The sequence below is a fragment of the Cebus imitator genome, unplaced genomic scaffold, assembly GCF_001604975.1.
Source record: "Cebus imitator isolate Cc_AM_T3 unplaced genomic scaffold, Cebus_imitator-1.0 Scaffold95, whole genome shotgun sequence".
NCBI lineage: Eukaryota > Metazoa > Chordata > Mammalia > Primates > Cebidae > Cebus > Cebus imitator.
In genome coordinates this window covers 4,203,407-4,218,536 of record NW_016107410.1, presented here as the reverse complement: position 1 = coordinate 4,218,536, position 15,130 = coordinate 4,203,407, and the positions used below count along the sequence as shown (strand labels likewise).

At 37.0% G+C, this 15,130-nt stretch overlaps 1 protein-coding gene across 1 annotated transcript in view; it reads left to right on the top strand.

The window, feature by feature from the left end:
* Positions 1-15,130, top strand: part of NCKAP5 (NCK associated protein 5) — a 977,727-nt gene that overhangs the window by 518,040 nt on the left and 444,557 nt on the right. The window lies entirely within an intron of this gene.

The window sequence follows — 15,130 nt, the reverse complement described above, 5'->3', positions numbered from 1 at the left end:
TAGCTAGACGGGCTGGTGGGCACCTGTAATCTCAGCTACTCAGGAGGCTGAGACAGAAGAATCACTTGAACCTGGGAAGTGGAGTTTGCAGTGAGCCAAGATTGCATCACTGCACTACTCCAGCCTGGGTGACAAAGTGAGATTTTATTTAAACAAACAACAAACAAATAGATCACTAGAATTTGAAAGGAAGATTCTGAAAAAGAAGCTCCTAGATTTAATTCTAGCAGTTGGAATCTTTGAGTTTTCAATTATATTTAATATGAGGGCAGGTGATGTTTCAAACTATTATGTTGAAATCATTTCAGTTCCATGGGAGGAACCCCCCAGAAACTTGTGCATTTACAGCTCTGGGACCGGATACAGGCACCTTGTGAAGGGCAATCGGCATTCATTTCTATATTTCACCATTTATAAAATCAGGAAAATAACGAGTCTTACTTTTCTCTCCTGAGATTATCCCAGGCAGTATCCATGTTTGAGAAGTTGCCCTAAAATCCTCATGAGCAAACTGTGTGGGTCTTGTCGTCAACTTTTTACTGGGATTTGGAGAACATTGTGACTGGTGATAAATAATATCGCTTTCCCATTATGAAGTTTTTTTTATAATGACAGCTTAATTTTTGGATGTGTTGCAGGGAGAGAACAAACACAGTTGAGCCTCCAGATAATTTACCTCATTATGGCCAATACTGTGCATGTGCTTCAACTTTGGTGTAGGGGTTTGTAGAGGAAACAAACCCTGTTTCCTCCACAAACTCCTGTTTCCTCTGCAAACCCCTACACCAAAGTTGAAGGGGAAGGATGGATGACTTCTGTGTGGTCAGTATTATAATTTAACACTGTTCAACTCCTCAAGCCCATGATAATACACAGGTGCTGTAGAAATGCACCAATCAATACTTTAATAAATGAATGTCACCCCTTACAGGCTGTTACATATATTACCTTATGCTTGATTTTTCATTCAGTTTGATGGCAACTCTCCCTTTGTGTCGACCAACTAACTTGAAATAATAGATCCACCCCTCCAAAATGACTTTAAAACAAACACCGCTTTGTAATATTGGTTGTTTTAATGACATGGGAAAGGAGGAAGCAGATATTGCTCTCCTTGCACTGTCTAATTGAGACGTCTCTATATTCAAGCTATTGATTTAGGTGGCAGGAGACACATGGCATAGTAAATTATATTCATATGATGCCAGGTCATCTGTAAATCAGATGCCAATTCCATACAGATTTAAGTTACACAAGACAAGACTGCATCCTAGGCTGAATGAGAAGATCATTATGTACACAATAAATAGTGGTGGGTTTTTGCATACTTCTTTTGTGAGGGCTTTTTTCCCTACCATTTTCAGTTTTCTTGTGTAAAGCGTCATTGAAACTGAAAAGTTCAAGTCCAGTTACAGCCAGAGAACTAACGTAAATCAGCAAAAGATGGGAAAAGCATATGTAACAGATAATTATACAACAATTTGAGTAGAGGCACTGAACCATTCATTTCTGATGGCCTTTTACAGTTTAAACTTTGGTTTTTAAGGTATTTCTAGTTATGCTTAATCTTATTAATTTAAAGCTTTGAAAAATTATCAGTATTATAGAATAAGCTTATATTGCATCATCCTTGGACAGGGTTAGCATCCAATATGGTCATCTAAGTAATAATTTACATAATATGAATTATTCTATTGAATTAGAAACATTTGTATTCGTAATTTTCTTTTTTCTCTTGAGTTGATGAGTTCATTTTGTGCATAATGATATCTGGGATGTAGAATTACTTTTGAACATTGTTCATGGGCTGAGGTTGCTTTTGAAAATTAAGCTAGGCCAGGTGTGGTGGCTCATGCCTGTAACCCCAGCAGTTTGGGAGGCTGAGGTGGGTGGATCACCAGAGGTCAGGATTTTGAGACCAGCCTGACCAACATGGAGAAACTTCATCTCTACTATAAATACAAAAAGAAAAAAAAAATAGCCAGGCATGGTGGTGCATGCCTGTAATCCCAGCTACTCAGGAGACTGAGGCAGGAGAATCACTTGAACCCGGGAGGCGGAGGTTGCAGTGAGCTGAAATTGCGCCACTACGCTCCCAGCCTGTGCAAGGAGAGTGAAACTCCATCTCAACTAAATAAATAAGCTAATAATAATAACCACATTCTCAAAGAATGTGGTGATTAGAATGTGTGGTTTACAATAAAAAGGTAGATTTACAATAAGGCCAATAAAATAAAAACCGAAAATAAAGGTCATGAAAGGAGAATGTGACAAGTTACCGCCTTCATACCTTCACATAGCCCAACAAGTTTTTTGAGTATGAGCCTTTAATTTAGCTCCAAGATTCCTGGCAGACAAGATCAAAAGGAAAAAAGAACAAGTAATATGTATTTGGCTATGTTATTATCTCATAGCCAAAGGCTGCTACTCCTTAAAGAGAGGAATATTATCTCTGTTAATAAATTCATAATAGAATATATCACATAGACCACTTCATAGAAGATACTGAAGAATACAGTAGACATGGCCCCAAATGGCGCAAATTAGGATTAGTTCTTGCAAGGGCTACTACTTTCACTATGTCGCTTATATCTGAAAAGGTAAGCCATTTTTCAATTTCCTAATATATGGAATAAGAATGCTGGGTTCATGTCTAAGAGATCATAAGTGAAATAAGAACTACGCGGGTGCTTGAAGTTCTCAAGTCAAACATTAAACTTCAGATTCCTGGGAACCTCCAAATATATACATGTGCCTTTCTAACACAATTAATGTGGGAGACAGAGACTTAAGATGCTGAGGCCTGCTCTGGGCTGGGTGGCATGTTTTCTTGGTATGTTTGATGGCCTTGTAGGCATGGAAGCCTCTAGACACTAGTTACGTGATCCCAAGTCTCAGCTTCAGTAACAAGGTGAGGCAATGGAGGGAGGAGTGGATAATAAAGTTGGATGCTGGGACAGTTAAGTACACATGGAAAGTGGAGTTCAGGTGTCAGGATGAGTGATTCAGGAGAGGTAGTCCAAGGCTTAGTTTTATGAGTTTCAGCTGTGTGATGAGCCTGACGGCTTGAAGGCACCAGGCAAGCCTGAACGTTTGTGATTGTCTCTATTAATGAGTAATGGGATCACTTAGGTGATAAAAATCTATACAAATGCTTCAATGAGTAGTTCTTTTTTATATCACCACCAAACCTTCTGCCACAATCCTTTCTTCCCTCTTGACCTCTGATTAGGCTATAATGATCAGAAATGGTCCAAAGTTTAGGCAATAAAAAAAAATTGGATATGCCGCCAGAGGTTACCTACTCAGCTCTAAGCTCATAAATCAGAAATTGCCTGCATTGAGGGTGATTCAGACAGGCGTAACAAACTTGGTTCAGGCCATTTAAATTCTTTAATGTAAATATGGAGAAACATAAGGTACTTGCAAATTAAGCCTTCTTCACAGTTGAGAGAGCACTTCAGTAAGGTGGTAGTTAGAGGCAGGTTGGTGGTATCGTAGAGCTGCTGCTTTATCGTATTATTTAGTGATATAAATCAAAGGTGCTTTTCAGATGTGATAATGATCGTTTAACACATTGTCTTTTTGGCTGGGCATATTTTATGAGGGATTAGCTTTGTAACTACCTAAAATTCCAAATTCTCCCCACTCCTCTGTTTGTTTGAATTGTGATTGTCCAGCCAGCCAAGGTGAATGCTGTAGATGAGACTATGGAACTGTCTTCCCTTGTATGTAAAAATAATCAGTGTTTGGACCCCTGGATTTATTATCCACATTGAGGTAATGAAGTGTTTGTGTGTCAGTTAGATTCACCCAGAGGAGCATTTTCAGGAATATTGTCTCCGAGCAAGGTGGGGTACGCTGAGTTGAAATAACAGTGATTTACCAAAGGGAAAAAAAAAAAGGCCGGGTGCGATGGCTCACACCTGTAATCTCAGCAGTTTGGGAGGCCGAGGCAGGTGGATCACAAGGTCAAGAGATCGAGACCATCCTGGCCAACATGGTGAAACCCCATCTCTACTAAAAATACAAAAAATTAGCTGGGCGTGGCAGCGCGTGCCTGTAGTCCTAGCTACTCGGGAGGCTGAGGCAGGAGAATTGCTTGAACCCAGGAGGCAGGGGTTGCAGTGAGCCAAGGTCGTGCCACTGCACTCCAGCCTGGTGCCTGGTGATGGAATGAGACTCTGTCTCAAAAAAAAAAAAAAAAAAAAAAAAAAAGAGTAATGGGATCACTTAGGTGATAAAGTGAGGAGATAAGCAACTCTGCAGAGTATGGATTTGGCATATGTAGTTGTGCGTACCATGCATGATTTGCACAGTTATCTGAGTTTGTCCCTTTGCAAATAATCTAATCAATTTGTAGATGATGATGATGATGATGATGATGATTGAGACAGTCTGACTCAGGTTGCCCAGGCTGGAGTGCAGTGGTGTAATCTTGGCTTACTGCAGCCTACACCTCCTGGGCTCAAACCATCTTCCCGCCTCCGCCTCCCAAGTAGCTGGGACTATAGGTGCGTGTCACCATGCCTGGCTAATTTTTGTATTTGTGGTAGACGGAATTTTACCATGTTGCCCAGGCTGCTCTCGAACTCCTGGGCTTAAGTAATCCTCACGCTTCAGTCTCCCAAAGTGCTGGTGAGCCACCATGCCAGGCCCAATTTGTAGATTATTAAAGAAAGCTGCTGTTTTCATCAGGCAACAAACACTTTTATTGTGTGCCTAATAACACTATATGCATCCTCCAAATAAGTAGAATTCAGATAAGTCCCATGTACACATATGAACAAAACAACATATTTATAGCATAGCTATAAATAAAGAGGTCTTCTGTCCAGATTCAGAACAGCCAGACTTCGTGCTTGTTAATGGTTTATTATGCTGAGGCATGAATAGTCAGATGAAATTAATGATTGCATAGTGACAGCAGTAATAATACACATTTGTATTATGCCACAGCTCTGTGCTTCAGTGTGTTTGAAGATTTAAATTAAAATTGATCTGGCAGATTTAGCACCTGGCAGACATATTTTGTAAATGTTCTTAGCAAACCATATTAAAACCCCAGTATCAGGAATCAAGATACTTGATTTCAGGTCTCTTCAGCCTTGAAATGTTCCATGTGTGTTTACACCAGTCATTGGACATCTAAATAAGGGGAATGATTAAGGTTTGCCCCTCATATTTGACCAGGATAGTTAAAAATCATCCAAATGGAGCTCAAGCTTTCACTCCCTGCCTTCAGGATTTCTCTGTACCTGTTCTGACCTTCTCCCCTGGCACCATCATCCGCTGCCTTGAAGCTATTTCTTTGCTTACTGTAATGGGGATTCTCCTATCACAGTTGATTGCTGCGCTTAAGTGCAGTCTGCTGTATGCTGAACTTTAAGGAGTCGTAAATGGAGACGGCTTTACCCCTTAACTCGTTCATTGGTTGCTGTTCACATTATCGGCTCTCAGAGACTTTATGGGATCCTAGGGTTCATTTTCTGCTGCCCATTTGGAAGCTGTAGGCACCTGGCATAGAAGTGTGTGTTGAAGAGGATAATATGCCCTTAAATATTCTACCCACGTACTCCCTTCTACCTCTGTATCTGTCTGGTACATTAAAAGAACATTTTCTCTGCATCTTTAGAGGGAGTAAAATGTAACAAGATGAGAAAAGCTGTCAGTTGACCTTTGGACAAGCATCAGCACAGAGCTCTTCTCCTCCTTTTCTGCACTTGTTCCCATCTCTGACTGTTCGTCAACTTTAACCTGTCTCAGAGGCCGGCTCTCTTGAGTGCCTTCTTCCTCCTGATGCATACAGAGGGCAATTTTCTATTGATTTGGAATTGCTATTTCCACATCATCAGCAATATTTCTGCCTGAGACTTTTCATAAAAACTGGGGCCTCTCATCTGCTGCTCTGTGTAAATCTACCAGAAGTTGAAGATGGCAAAGCAACATTGGTTCAAGGATAAATTTTCTTCAAATTACAACAGATGGAAGAAAAAATCTTAAATGGCATCTTTCAAAATGCCTGGATAACATAATATGGATCATATTTTGATGTCAGAAGTTTATATCTTAGTGATCTAGCATGTAAGCTCTCCCTTATGCAAAGCAAGGAAAAGCCAAAACCAATTACATAGAGAACTAGGAAGAAAAGCTGTTTTTGGATTCCTGGGAAAATGCTAACTTACTGAGAGCTGAACATTCATTTATTCTTTTGTATTTCTCTTTCTGCCTAATAAGTGATGAGATGGTCACATGCTTCTTTTTAATTTCTTTAAAGAGCTATATGTTTTTGAGTAGACAACATGAAAGTTATGTTGCCTATTATTCATCCCTGGTAGAGAAAACACTATTAACACAGAGTATAGTTCCAATTTTATTTCAAAGAGCACTATCCTATTTAATGGGTTGTCTAGGACCCGGTGTCAGTGTATCTCTAATAAGCTTAATATCTCTGTTTAAGTAATGTGACCCTTCTGAGTCTCAATTTGCTCATCTGTAAAATGAGGAAATTCAATTGCATTATAGTTTTATAATGCTTTTTATGCTTTTAAAAAGGCCCTGCATTAGAAATGAAATGCACTTATTTATTGAGGGAAGTAATAATTTTACAGTTGTAACCGGGCTTTCTTGAAGTTGCTAACAATCAGTTTTATACTGAGGTCTTGGAGGGGACTGTCTTACTGTCCATGCAGTAATCACAGGGAGGCTTTGTGGGACTGGGTTTTGGCCATGTCTATTTTGGTTACTTGACTCTGGAGAAGTTGAGATTAGAAAACTGCCAAGCCTAGATGAAAAATTTCTGTCGAGGACAGCCAAAATTAAATACTGAGGAACTTGACTGGCAAAGGGAAGTTAAGATACACTGCAGTGAACATAACCATTATTGCTCCTGGGTCTAATGTTGTCCACTTTAGGACTTATTTAGGTTTGGTAAAAAGCCTGAACAGAGAGAACTTTATGACAACTGGAACTGTTTCCACTTTTTAACAATTTCTCTGAAGAAATAGCCATCAATAAAAATACCAATGATTTAGCCTCTCATCTAAATATGTTTTAATAACATAACTTCTAATGTATTACAGCTTCTAATGTGTTACTGTCCCTACCCCAACACACTTTTTCCTTTAAGAAAATGTGTGTGTGTGTGTGTGTGTGATATAGATAATGTTTTAAAACTGAAAACAAGATTTGTTTCTGCTTTCAATAATAAATAGTTGCTTTTTTTTGTTTTGTTTTGTTTTTTGGCGAGGTTTATAGAAAATTCACCTTTCTTAGGTTTACAGTTTAGATAAGTTTTGACAAGCATTGACTCTCATGTGACCACCACCACAAATAAAATACAGAATATTTCCATGTCCTGGACAAGTTCTCTCCTTCCTTCTTTATTCTCATTTCCCTCCCAAGCCCCTGGTAACTACTAATCTTAATTCTCTCCCCGTAGTTTTACCTTTTCCAGAAAGGCTTATAAATGATGAAGACACAAAGTATTGAACTTTTTGTGTCTGGATTCTTTCACTTTGATTATTTTGAGATGTGGCCATGTTTTTGCATAAATCAGTAGTTCATTTTATCCGTGAAGAATATTCTGGATAAGTTATGTAGGTATACTTTTTATTGATTCACCTGTTTTTTGGGTTTTTTTTTTAGGTCATCCTATTTTTTTTTTAATTATTGCATTTTAGGTTTTGGGGTACATGTGAAGAACATGCAAAATTGTTGCATAGGTACACACGTGGCAGTGTGATTTGATTCCTCCCATTTTGAGTGAGTGTGATTAAAGCTGCTATCAACATTTATGTCCAGGTCTTAGAGTATTTACCTCTTGGGCAAATAACTGGTGCGGGACCACGGAGCCATATAATAAGCGTTTGTTAATTTCATAAGAAACTGCCAAACTATTTTCCAAATTATCTCTGCCATTTTGCATTTCTACTAGCAATGTAGCAATGTATCGGAGTTCTAGTTGTTTCACATCCATACATGCTTTTTAAAAAATAAACCATAGACACAGGAAGCCACACAAAATAAATGCCTGGCTTAAGGAATAATTCTAATGTGAACGGCTTTCAAACCAATGCTAGGTCAAGGAAGGAGACTCTGTTAGCCACCCAGAATCCCATGTGAGTGCCTCTTCTCAGCCTTAACCTTCATCTTTTTCCAATAAGCTATTATTCTGACTTTATAGCAATAACCTCCCTGTGTTTTTAATAATTTCATCATTTAATGTGCATCCCCAGACACTTCAATTTAGTCTTGCGCATCTGTTAAGAAAAAAAAAAAAACAAAACAAAACTGGATGTATCTTTTAAGTTTCTTTGAGCCTGCAGGGTACCATCTATCCCTTCCTTTTCCTTCATATTTTATCTGTTAAAGACCTAGAATATTTGAACTGTAGAGTTTCTCACAGTCTAAATTTTGTTGATTACTGTACTTGGGACTGGGCAACATGTTCTTCTGGCATTGGTATTTTCTGCAAATAGGCAGCTGTTTTCATACATTGCTCCTAATAATGATCTAAATAAAGAGTTAAAGGTTGCTGCCTATCCAAGGGACAGATATTGTTTGTACGCCTGTTCTTCTCTATACCACTATCAATAACCTTTGCCATCATAAACATTCAATAAATGTTGATTGAAGAATGAATGAATATCTTAACTAAAGTAGAAAGATGCAGCCAGAGTTCTGCTAGACTTAGGTTGAGCATATAGAAGAATTTTACAGATAGTGTGTTTATGACAGAATTTGCTTCCAAGGGAGGTAGTAGAATGGCCATTTCTGGGGATCTTTAAAATTTTGATAATAGTCATCATTCTTAGAGTTATAAACCATCATGGCCTGGGAGGATGAAGACCTGATTTCTCATCTCTGGGCTTCTGTGATGGAGTGTTCACCTATAAAAGATGAGTTGCCTGTTTCAGAATACTCTCTGCAGAATTCTTTCTGCAGGGCACTAAATGGAATTTGGTGCATTGAAAGTTTACTTCCCATAGGCTAAAGTTTACTTTCAGAGAGTGTTTTATTACTCTCAGATAACATTTATACCAATCTCTAAGGTTTACATATGGGGCAGAGGCAGAGGAAGCAGTCCCAGTAGTATAGATTGTTGTTCAGATTACCTTTTTGGTCCATAGGCAGTGCATTTAATGAACGGCATTCCCGCAGAGTGTAAGTCTAAGCGAAAACTGTAAACAGCTGGAACCGGTCTTTGGGATCCTTTATTTAATTCGTGAGAAATAATTCTCTTAAGATGGCCCTTGTTTATAAATGTCTACATCTGTTGCTAACAAACAGCCTCAAGCTTTTAAGAATGTTTCTTGAGAATAAAGCAGAGAATTAGCTATGCTGAAGCTATGGGGTTCTGACAAAAGAAATGTGTTGTAGTTTTCATTAAACTATGTTTCAGAATTCTTTGCACATTTCTTCTGACCAGAGGTTTTCACCTGTCGTTTACAGTAGTAACAACTGACAGCATGCATTTTCTGAAGACAGAAATATACATTTCTTTTTCTTTATTTAACTTCTATAACCACTTCAAGCAGTTATTTTTAATAATAAGCATTTTAATTAATATTGATAACCCCATGGTTACAGAAATGACAGTACTTTTCACTTTTATTTCTTATTTCCAAAATCATTCCCTACATTATTTCATTCATTTCTCATTATAACCTTACATATGATAGGGAGAGCATACATTGTATGATATTGAACCGTATATATTAATAATAATAAATATGATATGGAAGCTTAAAAAATGAAGTAACTTGCTTATGATCACATGGCTATGTAGACCTCAACCCAGAACCTGGGACTTCTGAATTCTGGTCACACACTCTTTCTGCTCCTTCATTCATTTGTTTTGTAGTTTATAATCTGTAATGGAAAGTAAAGTTTTTTAAAATTTATCAATAGATAATAGATGTACGTAATTTTGGAGTGCAAGTGTTATTTTAATACATTCATATAATTTGTAAATATGAAAGCAGCGGTATTGGGATTTCTGCCCCCTTAAATATCTTTTGCTAGAAACATTCAAATTATTCTCTTCTAGCTATTTTGAAATATATAATACATTATTGTAAACTATATTTACCCAATTGATCTATGCAACTGTATTTCATGTGGAATTCAGCCTTGCTCATAGATATACATGCTCTGCCACTGACCGTATTTCTTTTTTTCTTTTTTTTTTCAGTATTTCTTAAATTTAATTATTATCACTCAGCTGAGACTGCACCTAAGTGAGTCTTGGGCTAGAGGGATAAATAAAATTATGTCAAATTAAAAGGAAAACTGGGCCTGACATGGTGGCTCACACCTGTAATCCCAGCACATTGGGAGGCCAAGGCGGGTGGATCACCTGAGGTCAGGAGTTCAAGACTAGCCTGACCAACATGGTGAAACCCCGTCTGTACTAAAAACTACAAAAATTAGCTGGGCATGGTGGCAGTCGCCTGTAACGTCAGCTACTCAGGAGGCTGAGGCAGGAGAAGAATCGCTTGAACCCAGGAGGTGGAGGTTGCAGTGAACTGAGATTGCACCGTTGCACTCCAGCCTGGGTGACAGAGAGAGACTGTGTCTGAAAAAGAAAAAAAGAAAAAACCACCCAAACTGGGCGACCACCATTTTTCCACTGCAAAGTTTGTAAGGAAGATTGAATGTTTATGTCTTTAGTGCCTCTTTTATGGTCTCTCCTTGCTTAGTATATTTTCCCATTGCTTATCAAACCACTTGGGCTGATGATTGAGTCAGTGTTTCCAAATACATAGACCTCCATCAAATTACAATTGCATTTATGACATGGACTGTGTAGCCATCAAATTTGGCTGAGATGGCTCAAATTTCCCTTTTGCTGTTTGCTTGGACAATATGTGTTTAGCCAACAAAATCCAGCTCTGAATTCACCATCTCCCTGATGCCTTTTATAATATTCTACTTTGCTCACTTGATTACATATTTTCATCACATATATTTTTTTCTTGGTAGTATTTTGCACCTTATAACTATGTCTTCCCTTTCTATAACGTAAGCTGCTTATGATTTTAGCCTGACACATGGTAGGTGCACAATAAATGATGAAGTAAATGAATGAAGTATTATTTCAGATGGACCATGCAGCTGATTTAATCTACCATTTAATAACATTTACTGTGGTATTTGGCCAACCTCATAGATCATGTTGAGCTTTTAAATTTTTTTCTGATTTATATTACTTCTATTGAATTTTAAGGTAAAATTTCAATTTAGATCATATTATTGTATAAAGAATACTTTTTTGCAGATACTACTAAACCTAAAGTATGATAATTAGAACAAAATTGTTTTGGCTCTATGCTAAGCTAGGTGTGGACACACAAAAATAATTAAATCATATCCCATCTCCAAGGACCTTAGGGTAAAAAAAGAGTTACATGTGAAAATAATGAAGATTAGAATCAAATATTTGCTATAAGACAGGGAGAAAAAAAATGATAGATGAAAAACTCTGCCAGCCAGACTCAGCCAGAAATTGATTCATTTGAAATGAGTATTGAAGCATGTGCAGGTGAGGAGGATTTAATAGAGAACTGAAGGAAGGGCATTTTTAGGTTCAGAGAACAGAATACAAAGACAGACCTGATGACATGGGTACTCACAATGCGTTTTGCTGGAGCTCAGTTCCTTGAAGGCCCTTATCTCAGCAAACTCAGCTCGAATCTGTCTGCACATTCCCTTGCACCTTGGGCAGTGGAAGAATGCCCAGCCTACCTTTGCAGTGTGGGTCTTATGAATATCTCAATCACAAAGTCAATCTTACTTTGAACTCTTTTCCCGAAGCCCAGCGGTCACCTTTGATGTCAGAAACATTTTAAGAATTGATTTCTGTTCCCTCAGCAATTCACATTATTGTCAAGAGAGTCCCCAGTGAAGCAGTAATATATTTAGTGTACTTCTAACATGCATGACACATAGAACACTTACAAGTCTATTGCCTTTTCAAAAACAATCACCAAAGCACATGATATGTTATCAGGAAATATCCTACAGGTCTTTCTCAAAGATTGGAATGACTATGAGATTCTGCAGACCCAGACTTTCTAACTAAGCAGTCTCTCTTGAGTAAAGAATTGGGTAGTGGGATAGTAAGGCTGTAATGACAGCCTCAGTGCACCCAAAGCCCAGTTCAGGAAAGGCCGGGACCTTGGGGATTATACTGACAGTGAGAAAGTCCATCATTTAATAAAATCTGGGGAAGCAAAGGACTAAGTCTTAGTGCATGAGGAAAGAACTCTTAGATATGAAAAGCAGCAACTTGAAAGTACCACAATGACCTTTAAACATGAGATACATGAGATACATACAGTTATCTAATTTATTTTTTATTAACACCTAAGGAGAATTACCAAGTGCCATTACTATTATAGTACCAGGGTTATAACAGTGAAATGAAACAAATATCCCTTCCTTATAGAAGAACTATAATATTACATGTAATTTAATTCTTATAACACTCCTCCATGTAAGACATTCTTAGTATTTCTCCTTTACAGATGAGGAAACTGAGGCTCCCATGAGTTAAATAACTTGCCCAGCTTCATACTACTTGGATAGATTGTAGCTGGTGTTTGAACTCAGCTACTTTGGGTCTTAGCCATTATTCATAATGTCTTCTATTTATGTTGCCTACAAAAGAACAAGTGAGCTAATATTATTGAGTATCGGCCTTGTACCAGTTTCTTTTCAGCATGCTTGAAACACATAATCTCATTGCTTATAGTCCAGTGAGGATCTATTAGCATCCATATTTGATAAATAAAGAAAATAAAGCCCAGAAAGGTTAAACAATTTGAAAATGTCACACAGCCACTAATGGCTGAATCAGGATTCAAGTCAGGTCTATCTGTTCTTTAAGGAATTCTCTTCCTGTTGTACACTACAAAAATTAACATAGGCTAAGCTTCTCAAAAATTTAATGTTTGCATCAATGCAATATTTATGTTTGGAGCAAGTATATAGTTTTCGATATATACCATTTTACTAAAGTTTTTTCTTCCAGTGTCTTTGAGAACTTGTCAGTGTATTTATTAATTGCTTGAGATATGTGCTTCATGACTGACAAGTTTTTCTTATTTTGCATAAGTTACAAAAAATTGTTAGACATACATCTTCAAGTTAATTCACTCTAAAACTTATAAAACTTCATAATACTTAAGTTCAAATATCAATATGCCCTTTTCCAGAATTACTTGATTATGAACCCTTAACAATTGGGAAATTTATCTTCAATTAAATTTGAAGTGAGTGCTAGATGTAAATATGGTGATTTAGAGGATTCAACATCCCTTTCATGGCACTACTTTACAAAAAATATTTATCTAGAGTTCCTCATTTTCAATATTTCAATATGTTTTCATATAAAACAAAATCATCAATCACCAGAAAATCAAAAACAAAATAATGATCTCTATACCAGGTTGAGAAGGGGGTGTGTATGTGTGTGTAAACACTATGTGTATATATATATATACACATACACATATATATCCACACACATAGTGTGTATATATAGTGTAAACATATATATAGTGTTTACACTATATATGTGTGTAAACACTATATATACACATACATACACACATGGTGTTATATATAGTGTAAACATTATACACTGTGTGTATATATATATGTATGTATATAGTGTTTACACACACACATGCACACACACAGACACACACATACACACTTCAGTTTACCTTAGCATAAATGTAATTTGTAAATGTGTCTATATCCACATACATGTAAACAAACATATGGAAAGAGATGCATTTGGAAAAATAATGTAAGATTTAAGAAGTCGTTAACTTTAAATAGAAAGAGAAGAGAGGAGATGAACAAGAATAGAAGCTAGATTTCTCTCAATAAAACTTGTTTTGAGGATTTGACTTTGTATATATGTATATGTTTAATAAAATTATAATATCTAATTTTTAAATTTTCCCATATTGAAAGCAAAACCAATAAATCTAACTGCAATTGTAGTTGATGGCAAATCTACAGAGTGAACAATCATTTGAAATGACTTGGAAACAGATGCTTGTACATTTATAATGGGATCTATATTAATGACAAAAAGAAACCCACAAAATATCATTTTTTGGTAGTTATATTTTTAGAGGTATTGTTGCTATTGTCATAGCAATCTGAGATTGTTGTTAAAATGTCCAGGATCCAGTATGAAAAGTCTTCCACTAATCAAAAATAGCTCAATTCATGCATCAATAAGAATACTAACTGCAGTGTATTAAAACATGTCAGCTTTGTTTAAATCCTTTCATTTATAATAGTACAAAACAACCCCAAGAAAACCTTTAGAGAATTCTAAGAAACCAACTTTTTACTTTCAAAATTGATAAGCAAAGAGAAAGAAGCATTCTGTCTTTAAGAATCTTAACTAAATCATTCTCAGTGGAGGGAAGTATCCCTTTATAACATATTTTAGCTAATAAAGGGAGAAAGAAGAATATAATTAGAATATATTAGAAGATATTTTGCAATTTCTAATGAAATAGCCCATTATAAATAGTGCTAACATACTAGAGAGAGACATTTATACATCCTGTGTCTCTTGATGGAAATATCCAAAACCGTCTATGAAACAACCTTGCCAAAAAATGAAGCCTGTTGATATAATGACCAATTTACAGGAAACATTATGAGACTAAGTTCTGCAAAAATCCAAACTATGGGAAATTATACACAACAAATGACCTGGTTTCTTCAACAAATAAAGTGCAAGGGAGAAAATAAGAGGTGGGGAGAAAAACTTATAGATGAAGAAGAGTCTCAAGAGACATTGGGTGGACCTTATTTGGATCCTGATTGGAACAGACCATAAAAAAGAAAACTAATGGGGGGCTGGGCGCGGTGGCTCAAGCCTGTAATCCCAGCACTTTGGGAGGCCAAGGCGGGTGGATCACGAGGTCAAGAGATAGAGACCATCCTGGTCAACATGGTGAAACCCCGTCTCTACTAAAATACAAAAAATTAGCTGGGCATGGTGGTGCGTGCCTGTAATCCCAGCTACTCAGGAGGCTGAGGCAGGAGAATTGCCTGAACCCAGGAGGCGGAGGTTGCGGTGAGCCGAGATCGC